The following is a 21,472-nucleotide window of genomic DNA, read 5'->3' as shown; positions in this document are numbered from 1 at the left end:
GGAAAGCAAAAAAGAAGCAGGGGTTGCAATCCTATTCTTTGATAAAACAGACTTTAAACCAACAAAGATCAAAAGATACAAGGAAGGCCATCACATAATGGTAAAGGGATCAATTCAACAAGAAGAGCTAACTATCCTAAATATATATGCACCCAATACAGGAGCACACAGATTCATAAAGCAAGTCCTTAGAAACCTACAAAGAGACTTAGAGTCCCACATAATAATAACGGGAGACTTTAACATCCCACTGTCAATATTAAACAGATCAACGAGACAGAAGGTTAACAAGGATATCTAGGACTTGAACTCAGCTGTGGACCAAGCAGACCTAATAGACATCTACAGAACTCTCCACACCAAATCAACAGAATATACATTCTTCTTAGCACATTGCACTTATTCTAAAATTGACCACATAATTGGAAATAAAGCACTCCTCAGCAAATGTAAAAGAACAGAAATCACAACAAACTATTTCTCAGACCACAGTGCAATCAAATTAGAACTCAGGATTAAGAAACTCACTTAAAACCACCCAACTACATGTAAACTGAATAGCCTGCTCCTGAATGACTACTGCGTAAATAACAAAATGAAGGCAGAAATAAAGATGTTCTTTGAAACCAATGAGAACAAAGACACAATGTACCAGTATCTCTGGGACACATTTAACGCAGTGTGTAGAGGGAAATGTATAGCACTAAATGCCCACAAGAGAAAGCAAGAAAAATCTAAAATTTACGCCCTAACATCACAATGAAAAGAACTAGAGAACCTAGAGCAAACAAGTTCAAAAGCTAGCAGAAGGCAAGAAATAACTAAGATCAGAGCAGAACTGAAAGAGATAGAGACACAAAAAGCCCTTCAAAATATCAATGAATCCAGGAGCTGATTTTTTGAAAAGATCAGAAAAATTGATAGACCACTAGAAAGACTGATAAAGAAGAAAAGAGAGAAGAATCAAATAGACACAATAAAAAATGATAAACCAATGATAAAAATGATTGGTGGTGGGATATCACCACCAATCCCACAGAAATACAAAGTACCATCAGAGAATACTATAAACACTTCTACGCAAATAAACTACAAAATCTAGAAGAAAAGGATGAATTCCTGGACACATACACCCTCCCAAGACTAAACCAGGAAGAAGTTGAATAGACCAATAACAGGCTCTGAGATTGAGGCAATAATTAATAGCCTACCAACCAGAAAAAGTCCAGGACCAGACGGATTCACAGCCAAATTCTACCAGAGTTACAAAGAGGAGCTGGTACCATTCCTTCTGAAACTATTCCAGTCAACAGAAAAAGAGGGAATCCTCCCTGACTCATTTTACAAGGCCAACACCATCCTGATACCAAAGCCTGGCAGAGACACAACAAACAAAGAGAATTTTAGAGCGATATCCCTGATGAACATAGATGTGAAAATCCTCAATAAAATACTGGCAAACTGAATCCAGCAGCACATCAAAAAGCTTATCCACCATGATCAAGTTGGGATCATCCCTGGGATGCAAGGCTGGTTCACCCTATGCAAATTAATAAATGTAATCTATCACATAAACAGAACCAATGACAAAAACCACATGATTATCTCAATAGATGCAGAAAAGGCCTTCCACAAAATTCAACAGCCCTTCATGCTAAAAACTCTCAATAAATTAGGTATTGATGGAATGTATCTCAAAATAATAAGAGCTATTTATGACAAACCCACAGCCAATATCATACTGAATGGGCAAAAACTGGAAGCATTCCCTTTGAAAACTGGCACAAGATAGGGATGCCCTCTTTCACCACTCCTATTCAACATAGTGTTGGAAGTTCTGGTCAGGGTAATCAGGCAAAAGACAGAAATAAAGGGTATTCAATTAGGAAAAGAGGAAGTCAAATTGTCCCTGTTTGCAGATGACATTATTGTATATTTCAAAAACCCCATTGTCTCAGCCCAAAATCTCCTTAAGCTGATAAGCAACTTCAGCAGTGTCAGGATACAAAAAAAAAGTGCAAAAATCACAAGCATTCTTATACACCAATAACAGACAAACAGAGAGCCAAATCATGAGTGAACTCCCATTCACAATTGCTACAAAGAGAATAAAATACCTAGGAATCCAACTTACAAGGGATGTGAAGGACCTCTTCAAGGAGAACTATAAACCACTGTTCAATGAAATAAAAAAAGGACACAAACAAATGGAAGAACATTCCATGCTAATGGATAGGAAGAATCAATATCACGAAAATGGCCATACTGCCCAAGGTAATTTACACATTCAATGCCATCCTGATCAAGCTACCATTGACTTTCTTCGCAGAATTGGAAAAAACTACTTAAAACTCATATGGAACCAAGAAAGAGCCCACACTGCCAAGACAATCCTAAGCAAAAAGAATAAAGCTGGAGGCATCACATTACCTGACTTCAAACTATACTACAAGGCTACAGTAACCAAAACAGCATGGTACTGGTACCAAAACAGAAAGATAGACCAATGGAACAGAATAGAGCTCTCAGAAATAACACCACACATCTACAACCATCTGATCTTAGACAAACCTGACAAAAACAAGAAATGGGGAAAGGATTCCCTATTTAATACATGGTGCTGGCAAAACTGTCTAGCCATATGTAGAAAGCTGAAACTGGATCCCTTCCTCACACTTTATACAAAAATTAATTCAAGATGCATTAAAGACTTAAATGTTAGACCTAAAACCATAAAAACACTAGAAGAAAACCTAGGCAATCCCATTCAGGACATAGGCATGGGCAAAGACTTCATGACTAAAACACCAAAAGCAATGGCAACAAAACTCAAAATATACAAACGGGATATCATTAAACTAAAGAGCTTCTGCATGGCAAAAGAAACTACCATCAGAGTGAACAGGCAACCTACAGAATGGGAGAAAATTTTTGCAATCTATCCATCTGACAAAGGGCTAATATCCAGAATCTACAAATAACTCAAACAGATTTACAAGAAAAAAAAAATCAAAAAGTGGGCAAAGGATATGAACAGACACTTCTTAAAAGAAGACATCTATGCAGCCATCAGACACATGAAAAAAATGCTCATTATCACTGGTCATCAGAGACATGCAAATCAAAACCACGATGAGATACCATCTCAAGTCAGTTAGAATGGTGATCATTAAAAAGTCAGGAAACTACAGATGCTGGAGAGGGTGTGGAGAAATAGGAATGCTTTTACACTGTTGGTGGGAGTGTAAATTAGTTCAAACATTGTGGAAGACAGTGTGGAGATTCCTCCCAGCAATCCCATTACTGGATATATACCAAAAGGATTATAAATCATGCTACTATAAAGACACATGCACACATAGGTTTATTGCGGCACTATTCACAATAGTAAAGACTTGGAACCAACCCAAATGTCTATCAGTGATAAACTGGATTAAGAAAATGTGGCACATATACACCATGGAATACTATGCAGCCATAAAAAGGATGAGTTTGCAGGGACATGGATGAAGCTGGAAACCATCATTTTCAGCAAAATGTCACAAGGACAGAAAACCAAACACCACACGTTCTCACTCATAGGTTGGAATTGAACAATGAGATCACTTGGACACAGGGTGGGGAACATCACACACCGGGTCCTGTTAGGGGTGGGGAGCTGGGGGAGAGATAGCATTAGGAGAAATACCTAATGTAAATGACGAGTTGATGGGTGCAGCAAACCAACATGGCACATATATACCTATGTATCAAATCTGTACATTGTGCACATGTACCCTAGAACTTAAAGTATAATAAAAATAAAATTTCAAAAAAAAAATTACCTAACTAGAAAGATGGTAAAGATTAAACCCATGTTGGGAAGTTATTTCAGTGTAACAAGAAAACCGGTTTCAGTCGTGAGTGAGGACAAAGCAAGAGAAGAAAGAGAATGTGCTAAGAGATAAATATGACTACTCTGTGGCCTTGATTTTCTAGGATTTTTCCAATTTTGAACACTTGAGCCCATCATCAGACCTCATATACCTTTTGGGGTTTGTAAAACTTGTTTACATCAGGTACAGAAGAGCAAAATGTACTACATTCCTGAAATAACATTTATTCTATGACTTCCTCTGTATAGAAGGCTGCCAGCATTCTGGAAAGAAATTACAGTAATTGAGACTGGTATCTGTCCTACCAAACGTTTGCTCAGAATCTTGAAAACATTCCCATCTGTTGCATAAAGGAGGCATGTTTTCCAAACGAACTTCTGAATGAATCACAAGCTGTGGCAGTTATGAGAATATACCACACAGACTTCCAATTGCAGGGAGCCTAATTGAGCAAGGGCCCCCAGCTGCTGCTGGTCTCTGACATTCATTGACATCCATCACTGCTATTGCACCAAGGCCACTTGTTCCACAAGCTGCTCCTAGGCAATAACTAAGCACAGCATGGACTCTAAAACAGGCCCTTTCCTGAGAGACAGAGAACTCCACTGATGGGTGATACTGGTTTAAGGAATCCCCAAGAGGCTTGTCAAACTTTTCTTAGGACTTTCCTTAGCTTGCTAAGCAATCTAGAATCTTTATACCCAATCTTTCTTCCCTCTCTCCTTCACTCCGGGTCAGACTTGCATCATGACAGCTCTTCCCCCTTTCTCAACAGCCTTCCCATTTTATCAGGCATTTTCCCTAATAAAATCCTGTCTTGGTATGTTTCCTGGAGGACTGAGGCTAACACATGAGTCATGTTGGTGATACCTTATGGCTGATCTTCAATGTCCCAGACCCAAGCATGTCAATGGGATAGGGAGGGAGACAGAGAAAAGAGGATCATTTGAGACTATCCAGAGTATGCTTCTTTCCAAGGCAATGGAACTATGTTTTACATATACGTGCATCTAGCAAGAGAGTAGCTTTCAGTTGTGAGAGGAGGAAGCCAGAGAAGAGCCAGGAAGGACTAAGAGATAAATGTGACTCCTTTATGACTTCGAGTTTCCAGGATTATTCCAATTTAGATATTCAGGCCCATCAACCAGACCTCATTTACCTTTGGAGGTTTGTAAAACCTGTCCATATCAGATACAGAAGAATAAAATTCACCTCAATTCCTAAACATCGTATATATGTATACATATATACACATTAGTGTATGTGTGCATACGTGTTTATACAAGACCAATAACTGTTAAAGGAAGGATATTGTGTATTGTTAATCCTTGTCAAGAAAATAATCTCAATTCCTGAAGAGATAAAATAATGAAAATATCTTAAAGCTTTCTTCCCCTACCTGTATTCAGACAAAATTTTCTTTCCTTTTGATGAGTATTTATTGTTAAGAGTTTAGCACTTTCACTTAAACTGTCATTGAATTGAAAGTTTTCTTGATTATTTTACTTCTGAGCATAATCCTTGTTAGAATAGATAGAGGGATTATAGATAGATGATAGCTAGCTAGCTAGCTAGCTAGATAAATAGATAGATCCAACTATTCCAAGATTCTAGAAATCTAGTCTGTAATCTCCATGTCTAGTCTAACATCATAACCTCAGCTCCTAGCACAATGCAAGTGGGCTGAGATTATGGTGTTAGACTAGACATAAATGGATATCAGCATATTACAAAGGTTGTTGATTAAGCCTTGATTTGATCCTCAAGAAGGTAGATTTGATAAGTTATAACTCATAGAAGATTTTTTCATTTGTTTTCTAGTATTTGTTAACCCCTTAAATAAGGACACATCTAGAAGAAATTGAATTTGCAGTTGATTTTCATGGTACAGAACATCTGAAGTAGAGAAAAGGATGGCCACATGGCAACAGAGAACTTCAGTGTTACCAGCTAACCTTAAACATAGTCTGATATGGTTTGGACATTAGTCCTCCCCAAATCTCATGTTGAAATGTAATCCCCAACATTGGAGGTGGGGCCTGGTGGGAGGTGTTTGAGCCATGGAGGTGGGTGCCCCATGGCTTGGTGCTATCCTCACTATAGTGAGTTCTCATGAAAGCTTGTTGTTTAGAAATGTGTGGCACCTCCTCACCCCTTGCTCCTGCTCTGGGCATGTGACATGCTTGCTCCTGCTTCACTCTCCTCCATGAGAAAACTCCCTGAGGCCTCCCCAGAAACCAAGCAGATGCGCGGTGCCACGTTGTACAGCCTGCAGAAATGTGAGCCAGTTAAAACTCTTTTCTTTGTAAATTACTCGGCCTCCAGTACTTTTTTTGTAGCAATGTGAAAACAGCCTATCACATAGTCATCTAAATACAGTTCTTCAATCCCAAATTCGACTATCCTGGAAGATCATCATGATCTGAATGGTGAATGATATAAAATGTTCAGGGATACCCAGCGCTCTGTGAGCAGTCTATGGGGTTCTAGGATTGCTTCTGCACCATTGGGTCAACTCAGGAAGATAAATATGGAAACAGAAACTCCTTTCTGCCCAGTTGAGATTCAAATTTATTGAGCTCACATACCCAGGGCTCCCTTGGTCAAAAGGATGCAACACTGAATGAAATAACAACATGGCATCTGGCCAAAATAGTCCTATAACCTAATCATTGACACCTTTCTGGGGTAACTTTGATTGTACAGGTTCTTTTTCACACTGCTGATAGAGACATACCTGAGACTTGGCAACTTACAAAAGAAAGAGGTTTATTGGACTTATAGTTCCACGTGGCTGGGGAAGCTTCACAATCATGGTGGAAGGTGAAAGGCACATCTCACATGGTGGCACATAAGAAAAGAGAGCTTGTGCAGGGAAACTCCCCTTTTTAAAACCATCAGATCTCGTGAGACTCATTCACTATCACATAAACAGCACAGGAAAGACTTGCCCACATAATTCAATTACCTCCCACCAGGTCCCTCCCACGACATGTGCAAATTATGGGAGTTACAATTCAAGATGAGATTTGGGTGGGGACACAGCCAAACCATACCAACAGGTAGGGAATGGTATTTCTTTTAGTGGCCTAGAATGTGATCATGGAGAACAAGACTGTATAAGTAACAGAGATAAAACTATTGATGTGACGAGTTTGTGCTTTTTGTTATAACTTTTTTATTTCCCCCTCCTACCTTTTTCCTATCATTCTGGATTCTGCCTCAACTCAACCAAACACAATTATGGAGTAGAATATCCAGACCCTCATAAGTTCATTCAAAAATGTTTATTGAGCACACACTACAATCCAGTCCCGAAGTTAGGTTCTATGGAGATCACAATGAGTAAAATGGACACATTTTCTACCATCATCAGGACTTCAGGTTTGGGAGGGAGATGGTCACCAATAAAATAATCCCACAAATCAGTATCTAATTGTAAACTGAGAGATGTGCTATGAAGAGGAGGATGCTGGGAAGCACCCAGAGGAAATAATAGGTTGAGCTGAATTCTGAAGCATGAATATCAGTTAATTAGGCAGAGGGCATAGAGAAGAACTGGGGCAGGGTTGGGGGACTGGTTCCAGGTAGGTGGTTCAGCATGTAGAAAAGCAGAAACAACTGCAGAGCATCTCAAGAGTGGGAAGAAGGCTGGGATGGTTGAGCCCCAAGCATAATGGGGAGTAGTGAGATGAGGCCACAGAATAAGGCCACAGCCACAGCAGCATATCCTTGGACACATGCTGGGACCCTGAGGATTTTCTCTTCTTGGCTTTTCTTTATCCCCTCACCTAGTATCCTCAGAGCTACCCCAAGCTTGCATCCAACTCGTCTTTGTACACTCTCCTCAAGAATTTCAAAATCTTCACTCCTCCTCCTCCCCACGAAAACATCGAGGCTCTCATCCCAGGCTAGCCTGGGGCAACACTATTTATGAGTTCCTGTCCCTTCCTACTGTCAGTTCTGCTTCCTTGGCCTTGCTGCTTCTTCAGCATGAAGTGTCTTGCTACTTTTTTCTCCCTTTTGGTTCAAATTTATTCTCAGATCCTTCTTTTGATGATGTACAAATGCTTGGCTAGAGCTTCCTGTGTAATCCTTCCCAAGGACATTGGATATTGAAAGGGAAAGCAAGGCTTCTCTGATTTTACTAAAAGGAATCCCCAATCAGGGTTTCCAGAGAATGTATCTTTCAGAGAAGGGGGATATTTGTAGACTGACATTCTGGTGCTTTTAAAATCTGCTGTGCAACCACCTACCATTTTTTCCAAACTAAACTTGCTTAGCTCCCAGTAGAAATAGATGACATCATCGCAGCTGCATTCAATAAGCCAGTGGTTCTCAAGTGAGGGGAGATTTTTCCCCCAAGAGACTTAAAGTAATATCTGGAGACATTGTTGGTTTTCACACTGGAATGAGATGATGATGCTACTGGCAGCTAAAGTAGAGGCCAGGGATGCTGCTAAACCCTAAACCCTCAATGCACAAGATAGTTGCCCAAACAAAGAATTATCCAGCCCTAATCGTTAATAGTGCTGAGGCTGAAAACCTCTGCAATAAGCCCTTCCAACTTGGATGTGGCAGTTCAAGGTCTACCGTCCTTATCCCTGATTAATATTACTCAGTTGCTAACCACCTCCACAATGCACTCATATAATTACTGCATGTATTTGTATGTATTTTTGTTGATTATAGGTTTCTCCTTCTTGTCTCTCCAACTTACACATTTAAGGTCTTCAAGGAAATAAAACATCCTTTATACATACTTGGAAGCCCAGTAAGACCTGGTTGAGCAGTTGGCATCTGGCAGTCTTACTCTGTGTTGATAAGGATTATCTAGACTGCCGAAAAGTACCAGGTCTCCCTTTGGCCTTGCACATTCTCTTTGTACAGGAGATGGGATTGCTGCAATGGACCCCAGGGCTTCCCTGTATAGGAAGGGACAAAGGAATTAAATAGTAAAGATAGAACTGATCATTCTGTGGTGACAACAATCCCAAAATCTGTGACTTTAAAACCACAAAACTTTATTGCTTACACACATAGCCACTGCAGACTAGTAAGGGGTTATGGTCCTCCTAGTTATTTAGGGACCCAGGCTCTGTCATCTCAAGATGGGGCTTTGGGGTTTACCTCAGGAGGGAAAGAGACTTTGGAGGATCAGGCCTCACCTCAGAATTGATACAAACCACTTCTGCTCATGGCCAATAGGCCAAAAATGGCCACACAGCCCCATCTAGCCTAGAAATAACAGCAAGCAGGACTAGGAGGTGTGGAGAGTAAATAGAATATTCACTGAGTTTGAAGTCACTTTCACCGCTTACAATCTGGGGTTAGCTATTTAACTTCTCTAAACCTCAGTATCTTCATCTGTCAAATGGCAATCATAACAAATAGATACTTCAGGGTGGTTGTGAGGATTCAGTGGAATGTTCTATTTACAATCCACAGCACACTTCAGGCATATGGTATAGGCTCAGTAAAGGAAAGCTGCTATCGTTATTATAATGATGACTATAATGATAATGTTGTTGTTCTTGTTCTTTGGGCCAGGAGATCATAAGGCAAAGTAAACTCAAGTAGAGGCTTCTCCCTGACTGGCTTTTTCTCACTGTGGTAACACAATGATTTGTCATTTTGTGTGTATTTTTGTTGTGTCCCTGAGAATGGCATTTACTCTTCATTCTTTCATCCAAAATCATTTTTGAATACACACTGTATTCCAATCATTGTTCAAAGGGCTGAAAAATAGAAAGATGAGTAAGACCTTGGTCCTGTCCTTCAGGAGTTCACAGCCTGGGGATGGGGAGGAGGTCTAAGGGAGCTCAAGGACAGCACACAGCCAACTGAGGAGGGAAGAATTAGGTCACAAAGGCTTCATGGAAGAACTGGTGACTGAAGGGCAAATAGAAGTTATCAGAGAAGGGGTCTGGACAAGGGAGAACCCAATCAAGGAAAGAACATTAGCAAAGGTACAGAGAGAGCTTGCTGCATGCTGTAATTTAGCAAAGCCAGAGCAGTGAGTGGAGGAGAAGGGGCAGGAGATGGGGTGGGAGGGGTCTTCTATACAAAGAAGTTCAAGCAGGACACTGATGTGATCTAATTTGTTTTTGAAATAAATCTATTTAAGTAGGTGTATTAGTCTGTGAGGGCTGCCATAATGAAATAGCCATGGGGTGGCTTAAACAACAAAAATTTACTTTCTCACACTTCTGGAGGCTGGAAGTCCAAGACCAAGATGGCAGCAGGTTTGGTTTCTCCTTAGGCCCTTCTTCTTGACTTGCAGATGGCCACCTCCTCTTTGTGTCCTCATGTGGTGTTTTTTCTGTGGTGTACACATCACTGGTATCTCTCTCTCTTCTTATGAGGACACGAGTCCTACCAAATTAGGGCCCCACCTTATGACTTCATTTAACCTTAATTACCTCCTTAAAGGTCCCATCTCCAGATATAGTCACACTGGGGGTTAGGCTTCCACATACAATTTGGTAGGAGGGACAATTTAGTCCATAACAGTGGGCAAGTTTGGTGGCAGACAAACCAAAGAGGAGAAAGCTGCCGCAATTCACACAAAAAATTCTGAGGCCAGTACTGAGTTGGTGAGTGTAGGAATGAAGAAAAAAAGAAGTATCTGAAGGCTGGCCATGGTGACTCGCTCCTGCAAGCCCAGCACTTTGGCAGGCTGAGGTGAGCCGATTGCTTCAGTCCAGGAGTTTGAGACCAACCTGAGCAACATGGCTGTATTGGTCCATTTTCACACTGCTGATAAAGACATACCCAAGACTGAGCAATTTACAAAAGAAAGAGGTTTATTGGACTTACAGTTCCTCGTGGCTGGGGAGGCCTCACAATCATGGTGGAAGGCAAGGAAGAGCAAGTCACATCTTACATGGAGAGCAGCAGGCAAAGACAGAGGCCTTGTGCAAGGAAACTCCTGATTTTAAAACCACCATATCTCATGAGAGTCATTTGCTATCACAAGAACAGCATAGGAAAGACCTGCCCCCATAATTCAATCACCTCCCACGGGGTTCCTCCCATGAGTTACACATGAGGAACACAGGGTTCCTCCCATGAGTTACAATTCAAGATGAGATTTGGGTGGGAACACAGCCAAACCATATCATTCTATCCCTGGCCCCTTCCAAATCTCATGTCCTCACATTTCAAATCCAATCAAGCCTTCCTAAAAGTCCCCCAAAGCCTTAACTCATTTCAGCATTAACCCAAAAGTCCACAGTCCAACATCTCATCTGAGACAAGGCAAGTCCCTTCCACCTATGAACCTGTAAAATCAAAAGCAAGTTAGTTACTTCTTAGATACAATGGGAGTACACACATTGGGTAAATACAGCTATCCCAAATGGGAGAAATTGGCCAAAACAAAGTGGCTAAAGGCCCCATGCAAGTATGAAATCCGGCAGGGCAGTCAAATCTTAAAGCTCCAAAATCATCTCCTATGACTCCAGGTCTCACATCTGGGTCATGCTGATACAAGAGGTGGGTTCCCATGGTCTTGGGCAGCTCTGCCTCTGTGGCTCTGCAAGGTAAAGCCTCCCTCCCAGCTGCTTTCACAGGCTGGTGTTGAGTGTCTGTGGGCTTATCCAGATGCATGGTGCAAGCTGTCAGCGGATCTACCATTCTGGGGTCTGGAGGATGATGGCCCTCTTCTCACAGCTCCACTAGGTGGTGCCCCAGAAGGGAATCTGTGTGGGTGCTCCAACCCCACATTTCCCTTCTGCACTGCCCTAGCAGAGGTTCTCCATGAGCACCCCAAGCCCTAAAGCAAACTTCTGCCCAGGCATCCAGGCATCTGCATACATCTTCTGAAATCTAGGTGGAGGTTCCCAAACCCCAATTCTTGACTTATGTGCACTCAAGGGCTCAACACCATGTGGAGGCTGCCAAGGCTTGGAGCTTGCACCCTCTGAAGCCACAGCTAGAGCTCTACATTGGACCCTTTCAGCCATAGCTAGAGTGGCTGGGATGCAGTTCACCAAGTCCCCAGGCTGCACATAGCACTGGGACTCAGCCTAGCCCATGAAACCATTTTCTCCTAAGCTTCCAGGCCTGTGATGGGAGGGGCTAGTGTGAGGACCTCTGACATGCCCTGGACACATGTCCCCTATTGTCTTGAGGATTAACATTCAGTTCCTTGTTACTTATGCAAATTTCTGCAACTGGCTTGAGTTTATCCTTACAAAATGGGTTTTTCTTATCTATCACATTGTCAGGCTGCAAATTTTTCAAACTTTTATGCTCTGCTTCCCTTATAAAACTGAATGCCTTTAACAGCACCCAAGTCACATCTTGAATGCTTTGCCACTTAGAAATTTATTCCACCAGATACCTTAAGTCATCCCTCTCCAGTTCAAAGTTCCACAAATCTCTGGGGCAGGGGAAAATGCTGCCAATCTCTTTGATAAAACATAACAAGAGTCACCTTTGCTCTAGTTCTCAACAAGTTCCTCATCTCCATCTGAGACCACCTTAGCCTGGATTTCATTGTCCATATCATTATCAGCATTTTGGTCAAAGCCATTCAACAAGTCTGTAGATCCAAACTATCCCACATTTTCCTGTCTTATTCTGAGCCCTCCAAACTGTTCCAACCTCTGTCTGTTACTGAGTTCCAAAGTTGCTTCCACATTTTCAGGTATCTTTTCAGCTGTGTCCCATTCTACTCGTATGAATTTACTGTATTGGTTCATTTTCATGCTGCTGATAAAGACATACCTGAGACTAGACAATTTACGAAAGAAAGAGGTTTATTGGACTTATAGTTCCAGGTGGCTGGGGAGGCCTCACAATCATGGAAGAAGGCAAAGAGGAGCAACTTACATCTTACATGGATGGCAGCAGGCAAACAGAGAGCTTGTGCAAGGAAACTCCCATTTTTAAAACCATCATATCTTGTGAGACTCATTCAGTATCACAAGACAGTGTAGGAAAGACCTGCCCCCATAATTCAATCACTTCCCACTGGGTTCCTCCCATGACATGTGGGAATTGTGGGAGTTACAATTCAGGATGAGATTTGGGTGGGAACACAGCCAAACGATATCAATGGCAAAACCCTGTCTCTACTAAAAATACAAAAAATTAGCTGGGCATGGTGGTGTGCACCTGTAGTCCCAGCTACCAGGGAGGCTGAGATGGGAGGATCACCTGAGTTCAGGTAGTTAAGGATGCAGTGAACTGTGCCTGCATCACTGCACTATAGCCTGGGTGACAGAGCAAGACCCTGTCAAAACAAACAAACAAACACAAGAAAGAGAGAGAAAGAAAAGAAAAAAGAGAAGTACCTGAAAATTTTTAAGTTGGTAGAATTGACAAGATGTGATAACTGAACAGTGGTATGACTTAGGTAACTGTGTAGAGAATAATAACACTATGCACTGAGGTGGACAGAAAGCTGTATGTAGGGGAAAGACAAATAGTTCACTATTTAACTGTTGATTTTGAGTTTCCTAGGGGACCTTCAGCAGAGAAATTAAGCATATAGTAGGTACATGGCCTGGCTCAGGAAAGAAATCTAGGCTGGAAATACAGATTTGGGAATTGTCAGCATGGATAGAGACTAGCTAAGGACGTGAAGGTAAATGAAGACACCCAAGGAAAGTAAGCAGAGTGCAAAGAAGAGGTGGCCAAAATCCAAACCCTAGAAAATGTCATTTAAAGAGTGGGTGGAATAAGCAATATTCAGAAAGGTGCTTGAGAAAAAGAATCAGGAAGGGAATTGAAAAATCAAGAGCAATTGAGGTCACTAAAGCTAGGGGAGGAGAGAATTTCAGATAAGGCTTAGTCAGCAGGGTCAAACGTCACCAAAACATTCACAATGTGGATTTAAAAATGGATTCACGTGCAGATATCATGAGTGACCTCCATCGGAACAGTTGTACCATGGGGAAGACACAGAAGCCAAACTGGCAGTATAACATGAGGAAGACAAGGCACTGAGTAAATTAACCTTTTAAATTTCTTGACTGGGCAGGAAATGACAAGGAAAGAATAGAAAACTGGAAGGAACTTACAAGCAAATCAAGGATTTGGCTTTGTTTAGGTAAAAGACTTAGGCACATTTATATGTGGAGGGGCATGTGCCAGTTAACAGGCAGGTTGAAAATATAAAGAATATAGGCAACTTATGGCCTAAGGTTCCCAAGGAATCAGGGGTGTGCAATCCAGGGTCCAGGAAAAAGAAATAGCATCAGGCATAAGAATCTTCTGCATAAGCAGATTATGTCCCTGAAGTCAAACAAGAAAGTCAGAATACCTAGACTCTCCCTCCGCTGTCCATACAAGCCCTAGAATAAATTTGTTACGTTATCACTTCTTCTTTACTGGGGGCTTTTGCCCTGCTCAGTTATCTCCCTCTTTTTCAGGACAAACACATTTTTCCAGGTTGGGCTATTGTTAACTACACATCTGGGACTTGGCACAACTCCTTAGCACCTAGTAGGTTCACTAAATACTGGCTGAGTAAATCAACCCAGGGGCAGAGCCTTAGCCTGTTCAGTGCGGACTTTGCACTTTCCCATTGTCATCAGAGAATGGACCATATGGGTAGTCAGGAGAAAAGAACAGGCAGACACACGTGCAGGGAAGCTCTCTAGGAAAGATTCATTATTCATTCCACAAACATTTACTGAGTGTATGGTGCTGCCTTCAACTATAGAACAGATGGCCCAAGGCAACTCATATACAAGGCCTCCTCCAAACTGGAGGATTCCCTGCTCCCCGCAAATGACAAATCAGTGGCTTCTGCACATACCCATCTGCCGTGATCTGGAGCCCAAATATTCTCTCTGAATCCCAGGCATGGGAAAGCAGATCACTACCAATTTTTCTTTCTGTCAACAGGAGTTGAGGAATAATTATGCCCAATTGACATAAGCAGCTCCGATTGCCTTCAGAACTTGGCTTGAAGCCCAATTATATTTCTCTAGCTTGTGCCACCGTACATGAAAAGTACAATTTGTCTCATTTCTTTCTCTTACTTTTTAGAATATTCAAAAAAACTTGGCTTAGTGAAACCAACCAAGCATGTTCTTTAAGAATAATTTTGAACACAATCCATAAGCCAAGTTAATATGATATATATTCTAAGAGAAATTCATTTGAAAGAACCTAGATAATTTTTAAATTATATGCACATGCATACAAATAATTTTAAAATGCTGTTGCTAGGTTGAATATAAATCAAAGTGGTAAATATGTTCATGCATACACACACATAAAGTCTCACATTTGCCAATGTGCTCTTTTGTAAAAATTATTTTCTAAGCTGGTTATTCAAAATTTAGATTTTATGCTTCCAGAAATAATGCGTAAATGGTGGGCAGCCTCCCAGGGTCACCTTTCCAAAACTAACTTCACCTATAATTCAGATGAACTTGGTAGGACTGATTTGATTCCCAGTGGCAATGGAGTATGTATTCAGAAGGAGAGAAAAAGAGGATAGGGGATTAAAACAAAAACAAAAACAAAAAAAAGTTCCATGTAAAAACTGTTAGTGGGTTGGGTGGTGGTTTTTTGGTTTTTGCATCCTCCCCTTTCCAAGACCCCCATGCTGCCCTAAGTCTCATGTTCTGGAATCTTTTCCCCAACCAACACCCCCACTTGATACCAAAGGCTCCATACACCAACTGTGCTTATTCCACATCCCCCCGCTCCATGGCACCGCCTGTGGGTTTACCCTCAGGAGAAGGTCCCAGGGTGGAACACACTGGTGAGACCCAGAACAAGGGAGAGTTTGTTTGGCTCATATAGTATCAGCTTGCTCAGTTTTGTTTTCTTTCTTTCCCAAACTAATATGGTTACTAACATTCTAAAAAGCAGAGTAGATATTATGAGTGCTCACCAACGTCCACCTAGCCTCTTCTGGGCACACTCAGTCCCTTAGTAGTAGGTGGAGCCACATGACCATCCTGGCCAATAGACCATGAGCAGAAATGACATGTGTCCTTAAGGCTGAGGCAGGGAAAAGCTCCTCTGTGAGATGACCCAGTCTTTCTGTTTTGGTGTACTCATTTCCTAGGGCTGCTATAACAAAGTACCGTAAACTGAGTGGCTTCAACAACAGGAATTTGTTGTCTCACAGTTCTGGAGGCTAGAAGCTTGAACTCAAGGTGCTGGCAGGGTCATGTTCCCTGTGAAGGCACCAGCGAAAGATCTGTTCCAGGTCTCTATCCGAGGTCCTGGCGGTTCCTTGGCTTGTGGCAGCATCACTCCAATCTTCAAGTGACGTTTTCCCTGTGTATGTGTCTCTTTCTGTGTCCAAAATTCCCCCTTTTTGTAAGGACAGCAGTTCTATTGGGCCAGGGCCCACTTAATAATATTGTTTTAACTTGCTTACCTCTGTAAAGTCCTATCACATTCTGAGGTACTGGTGGTTAAGCCTCAAATATATCTTTTTAGGGAGGATGCAATTCAACCCATAACACCTGACCACTGGGAACGTGGAGACCTGGTATTGAGATGGTGGAGCTGGGATGGCTGAGTTGATGCAGAGAGGGAAGCTGCCCTGGAAAGTTACCCAAATTGCCCGAGTACTTCAAAGAGGGATAAATAAACTTTTGTTAAGCCACTGGCATTTGGGGAGCTGTTGGTTTTCACGGCATAGCCTAGCCTAGCCACATAATGATACAGGAATATTTTATGTAAAAATCTGTATTTCTTCCTTGGATGATCTAGCTTGCTGGGCATGTGTCTCTGCATGGCAACCATCAGCAGGCAATTGAAGAGCAACAGTTTTCTTAGACTGAATCAAATTCTGCTTCCAATTCCCCCATGCGCTACAATCTCTGCTACTCCCTATCATTACTCCCAACTATTTTATCAATGACTATCTTCCTTTGTATCTCTGTTCCTCTTCTTCTTACTCTTACCTGCTTTGTTTATATTACCTGTCTGGCCTCTGTAAGCTTGTGAGACTGCCAACTGTGCTCTAAACTGGGCCTGTTATTTACAGCTGCCTCCTTATTTCCCTTTCTGAACCTTTAAATTATAACTTTTGTTTGTGCTCTCAATAGTTCCCCAGGTAGCTGCAGGTTATAATGGAGGAGTAAGTCCTTTTGAGCTTAGGGTTCTTAATCACCTGTTTTTCCCATTCACTTTAAATGTGGAGGCATAAACACGTTTCAGGGGCAATTTCAAACATATGTTGAAAAGTCACCATAATATCACAAATAAACTTTATACCAATTTTCAAAGCATTTTAAACTCATAATAATTCTAATAGGTTAGTAGAAGTATTATTATCATCTCTTTATTGATGAAGAAATTAAAGAAATTAGATGATACACCCACTGCCCCAGAACTGTCAGGGTGGAGAGGGATGAAGCCTGTAGCCCTTGGGACTCCAAGGGCAATGTCCTTCTCAACCTCGAGATCTGTTTTCTCACAGAACAAATGAAGTTATTTAATAAGGAGTAGGCATTCTCAGACATCAGCAAGATGGCCGACTAGAAATCCTTCCATTTGCTCCCTGCCTGCCCCCAACAAAGACAGACAAAACTAAAAATAAATAGCTACATTTAAATGATAATAATTAAATACATTTAAATGTACTTACTACATTTAAATGAAAATAATTCAAAAAGAGCACCAGAGTACATCAAAAGAGTCACAGAAACCCTGGTGAGCACAGAAACTGAGGATAGCCACAGAAAGGAACCACTCCCTCCCCAAGCCGGGATCAGCTGGGAGCCAGGAGGAACTTCCTTCTCTGGGGATAAGGTTAGCAAGAGGACGCCAGTGCCCTTATCAACACCCTGAACACCTACATACCTTACCATTGGAGGCCTTGGCAGTCCTCACAGGCACTAAGCCCAGCTGAGGGAGCTGCCTGTGGTCCACAAAGCTGTGCTCCTCCCAGAGAAGGAGCCAACACTATACGCTGCCCCTTGTGGTCCATGCAGCTACAATGGTATGTTGTCTTGGAACTAGAACTACTGCTGGAGTCTATCTTGCTCTGGGGACAAGTGGCCATGGTACCCTTTTTTCCCTGTGGCTAAGCTGCTGTGGAACCACCCGTACCTGGTGGCCCAAACATCCCTAAGCTGAGCTAAGAGCAACTGTTTCACCTTTTCCCCTGGGGACAAGTAGTGGTGAAGCCACTCTACCCACCACTCCCAGTCAAGGTTGCACCCCGCGCCCACGAGCTGGAACCGAAGTTGAGCACTCCTTCCCTGGGAAATAGCATCTTGGCAGAGCTGCTCTATCTACCCCTCCCAGTGGCTCCTATGCCCTGCCCCAGGGGCCTAAGCTGAAGCTGCACACTGTCTTTCAAGAAAACATTACCTTAATGGAGCCACTCCATCCACTTCTCCCCATTGCTCTCAAGGCCAAGCTAAAGCTGCACACCCTCTCCAAGGAAACAGTGCTTTGGCTGAGCTGCTTCATCTACCCTTCCCAGTTGCTGCTGCACCTGTCCCAAGGGACTCTAGCTGAAGCTATGCACTATTTCCCAGGAAAAATGTGCTTTCATGGAGCTGTGCCATACACTCCTCCCAGTCGATGCTACACCCTGCCACCTGTGCTTCAGGTGTGCTCAAGCAATGCCTGGCATCCTGGTAAATGAAGCCTTAGCCACCCAGAGCTGTCATGCCCCCTGCTACCCCATGCCTGAGCTGAAGTGATACCCTGCCTCCTGGGAAAGCAGTACTTTGGCTTCCCAGATAGTCCTGCCTCCCCAGTACCTAAGTTGAAGCAGCACCCTGCCTCCAAGGAACCTGTGCCTTCATCCCCCAGAGTGGTCACGCACACAAGTACTAAGTGGAAGCAACATCATGCGTTTTAGGGAAATGATATCTGGGCTGCCCAGAGTAGTCTGAGCTGAAACACTGCATCATCCCTGGGGAACTGGGGCCTTGGAAGAGCTGAGCAGCTGAGTATTCCAGTGCTGACCTGATATAATATCTCCTGTTCCAGGGAAACAGAGCAGTGGCTGAACTGAAACACCCTGCCCTACAGGCCAAACATCTCTAGTGTCCTGCTTCCCTGGTACTAGACTAGCCTTGTAGACTGAGCTTCTGAGACACCCCTCTCCCTGGGTATTGGGGTCATTACTGTGCTGCTTCCCAATCCCCAGGGCCCAAATTACAGCTATACTCTGCTCATCTTGGGTCCTTTCTGCCACTGCACCTGGCCTCACAGGTGTCAATCCTCACCATCCCAGAGTCTAGAAACTACTGCACAGGGCCTCATCCCCTGCGACCTGAGTTGCCACTGAGCCCCATTGGCTCTGGTTTCTGAATTGCAGCCATGCACTGCTCCCTGAGCCCAAACCTCTAGAGCGCTACCTCTTTCCTGGAGCTGGGCCAAGAGCTGTGCCTTGCCCACCAGGGTCAGAATAAAAGTTACCACTCAGTCCCTGGGTCAAGCTGTTAGGTAGTGTCTCAGAGTCACTCAAGCTGGCTCTGTGGGCAATGTAAATAAAACTTTGCCACAGAGAGTGAACCTGTACCCCAAGACCCAGATGCCACAATAGATTTATAAGACCTGAGCTTAGAACCCTGGTTCCACAACCCCATCAAGCATCTACACCTGGAACCCAACACAACTGATGGTGCCTGTAGGCTATGTCAGGCCCATCATCAAAAGGGATCCTCTCAACTGGGTCTCCCCATTGTGAGGAAAATGAGAATAAGAGGACCCCAAAAGCCATTGCCACTGAGGACTTTAACAACCTACATTACCATCTTAGCTCCCACAAACTTCTATAGCCTGAGTCACTGAGGCACCCACAGTTATTGCTGACATTGATCACAGATGAAGAAGAAGAATGAAGATAATACCAATGCATCTACTTAGAATCAGAGTCACCATACCCTTCCCAACAAGCATACTAAGATCCAACTACTGGTGAAAGTCTTTCTCTACAAAATCCACTCTAGAAACTTCAGAAGAGCAAAATGTTCCACCAGATGCACAGACATAAACGCAGGAACACAAGAAACATGAAAAATGAAGAAAATATGACACCACCAAAGGAACACACTAACTTTCTGGTAAAAGACACCAAGGAAAAGGAAATCTATGAATTGCAAGAACAGAAATTCAAAATCATGATATTAAAGAAACACAGTGAGATATAAGAAAAGACAGACAATTCAATAAAATCAGGAAAACAATTTACAATATGAATGAGAAATTTGACAGTTATATATATATTTTAAAAAGCAGAAATCCTGCAGCCGAGGAATGCAATGAATGAAATAAAAGGTACAGTAAAGAGCTTCAACAGCAGCCTTGATTAAGCAGAAGAAAGAATCTCTGAACTTGAGATAGGTTGTCTGAGGAAAAATAGCAGAATGAAAAAGAGTGAAGAAAGCCTATAGAACTTGAAACAGCATTAAGGAAATAAATATTTACATTGTGGAGTTCCAGAAGAAAACAAGAAAGGAGTTGTTTGAAAAAAACAAACAAACCCTATTTCATGGGATAATATCTGAAAACATCCCAAATCTTGGAATAAATATAGACAACTAGATCCAGGAAGCTCAGATACCCAAATATGTTCAACTCTAAAAGGTATTCCTCAAGGCACATTATAGACAAACTGTTAAATGTCAAAGATAAAAAGAGAATTCTAAAAACAGCAAGAGAAAAGCATCAAGATACATATAAGAGAATCCCCATGAGGCTAATGGCATATTTCTCAGCAGAAACCTTATGGGCCAGGAGAGAATGAAATAACATTTTCAAAGTGATGAAAAAAAAATTGTCAGGCAAAAATGCTATACCCAGCAAAGATATCCTATCCTATAGAAATGAAGAAGAAATAAAGTCTTTCTCAGGTAAGTAAAAACTGAGGAACTAGATAGGCATCACAAGAAATGCTCAAGGCAGTCCTACAACTTGAAGCAAAAGGATGATAGCCACCATTATGAAAATATGCAGAAGTATAAAACTTATTGGTAGAGAACATACACAAAGGAAAAAGAGAGAAGAATCAAATCTTATCACTACAGAAAAACCACCAAACCACAATGATAAACAATAAAAGAGGAAGAAAGGAACAAAGAATATAGAAAACAACCAGAAAGCAATTAACAAAATGACAGGAGTAAGTCTCTATCTAGCAATAATAACCTTGAATTTAGACCAAAAGATATAAACTGGCTGAATGGATTAAAAAAAAAAGACTCAACTATATGCTGCCTGTAAGAAACACTTTACCTGTTAAAAACACAAAAGGACTAAAATTAAAGGATTAAAAAAATATTCCATGCAAATATAGGCTAGAAGAGAGCAGTAGTGCTATACTCATATCAAATAAAACAGACTTTAAGTCAAAAATTATAAAAAGAGACAAGGAAGGTCATCAAATAATGAAAAAAGGGTAGTTCAGCATGAGGATATAACAATTGTGCATATATATGCACCCAATACCAGGACATCCACATATATAAAACAAATATTATTGTATCTAAAAGGAGAGATATACCCCAATAAAATAATAGTTGTGAACTTCAACTCCCTACTCTCAGCATTAGACAGATCATCTAGACACCAAATCACAAGGAAGCATAGAATTTAAACTGCACTTTAGAACAAATGGATGTAACAGACATTTACAGAACACTCATCCAACA

Source organism: Rhinopithecus roxellana, chromosome 5 (assembly GCF_007565055.1).
Source record: "Rhinopithecus roxellana isolate Shanxi Qingling chromosome 5, ASM756505v1, whole genome shotgun sequence".
NCBI classification, from domain to species: domain Eukaryota; kingdom Metazoa; phylum Chordata; class Mammalia; order Primates; family Cercopithecidae; genus Rhinopithecus; species Rhinopithecus roxellana.
The sequence above is the reverse complement of the archived record's forward strand: the minus strand, read 5'-3'. Positions refer to the sequence as shown.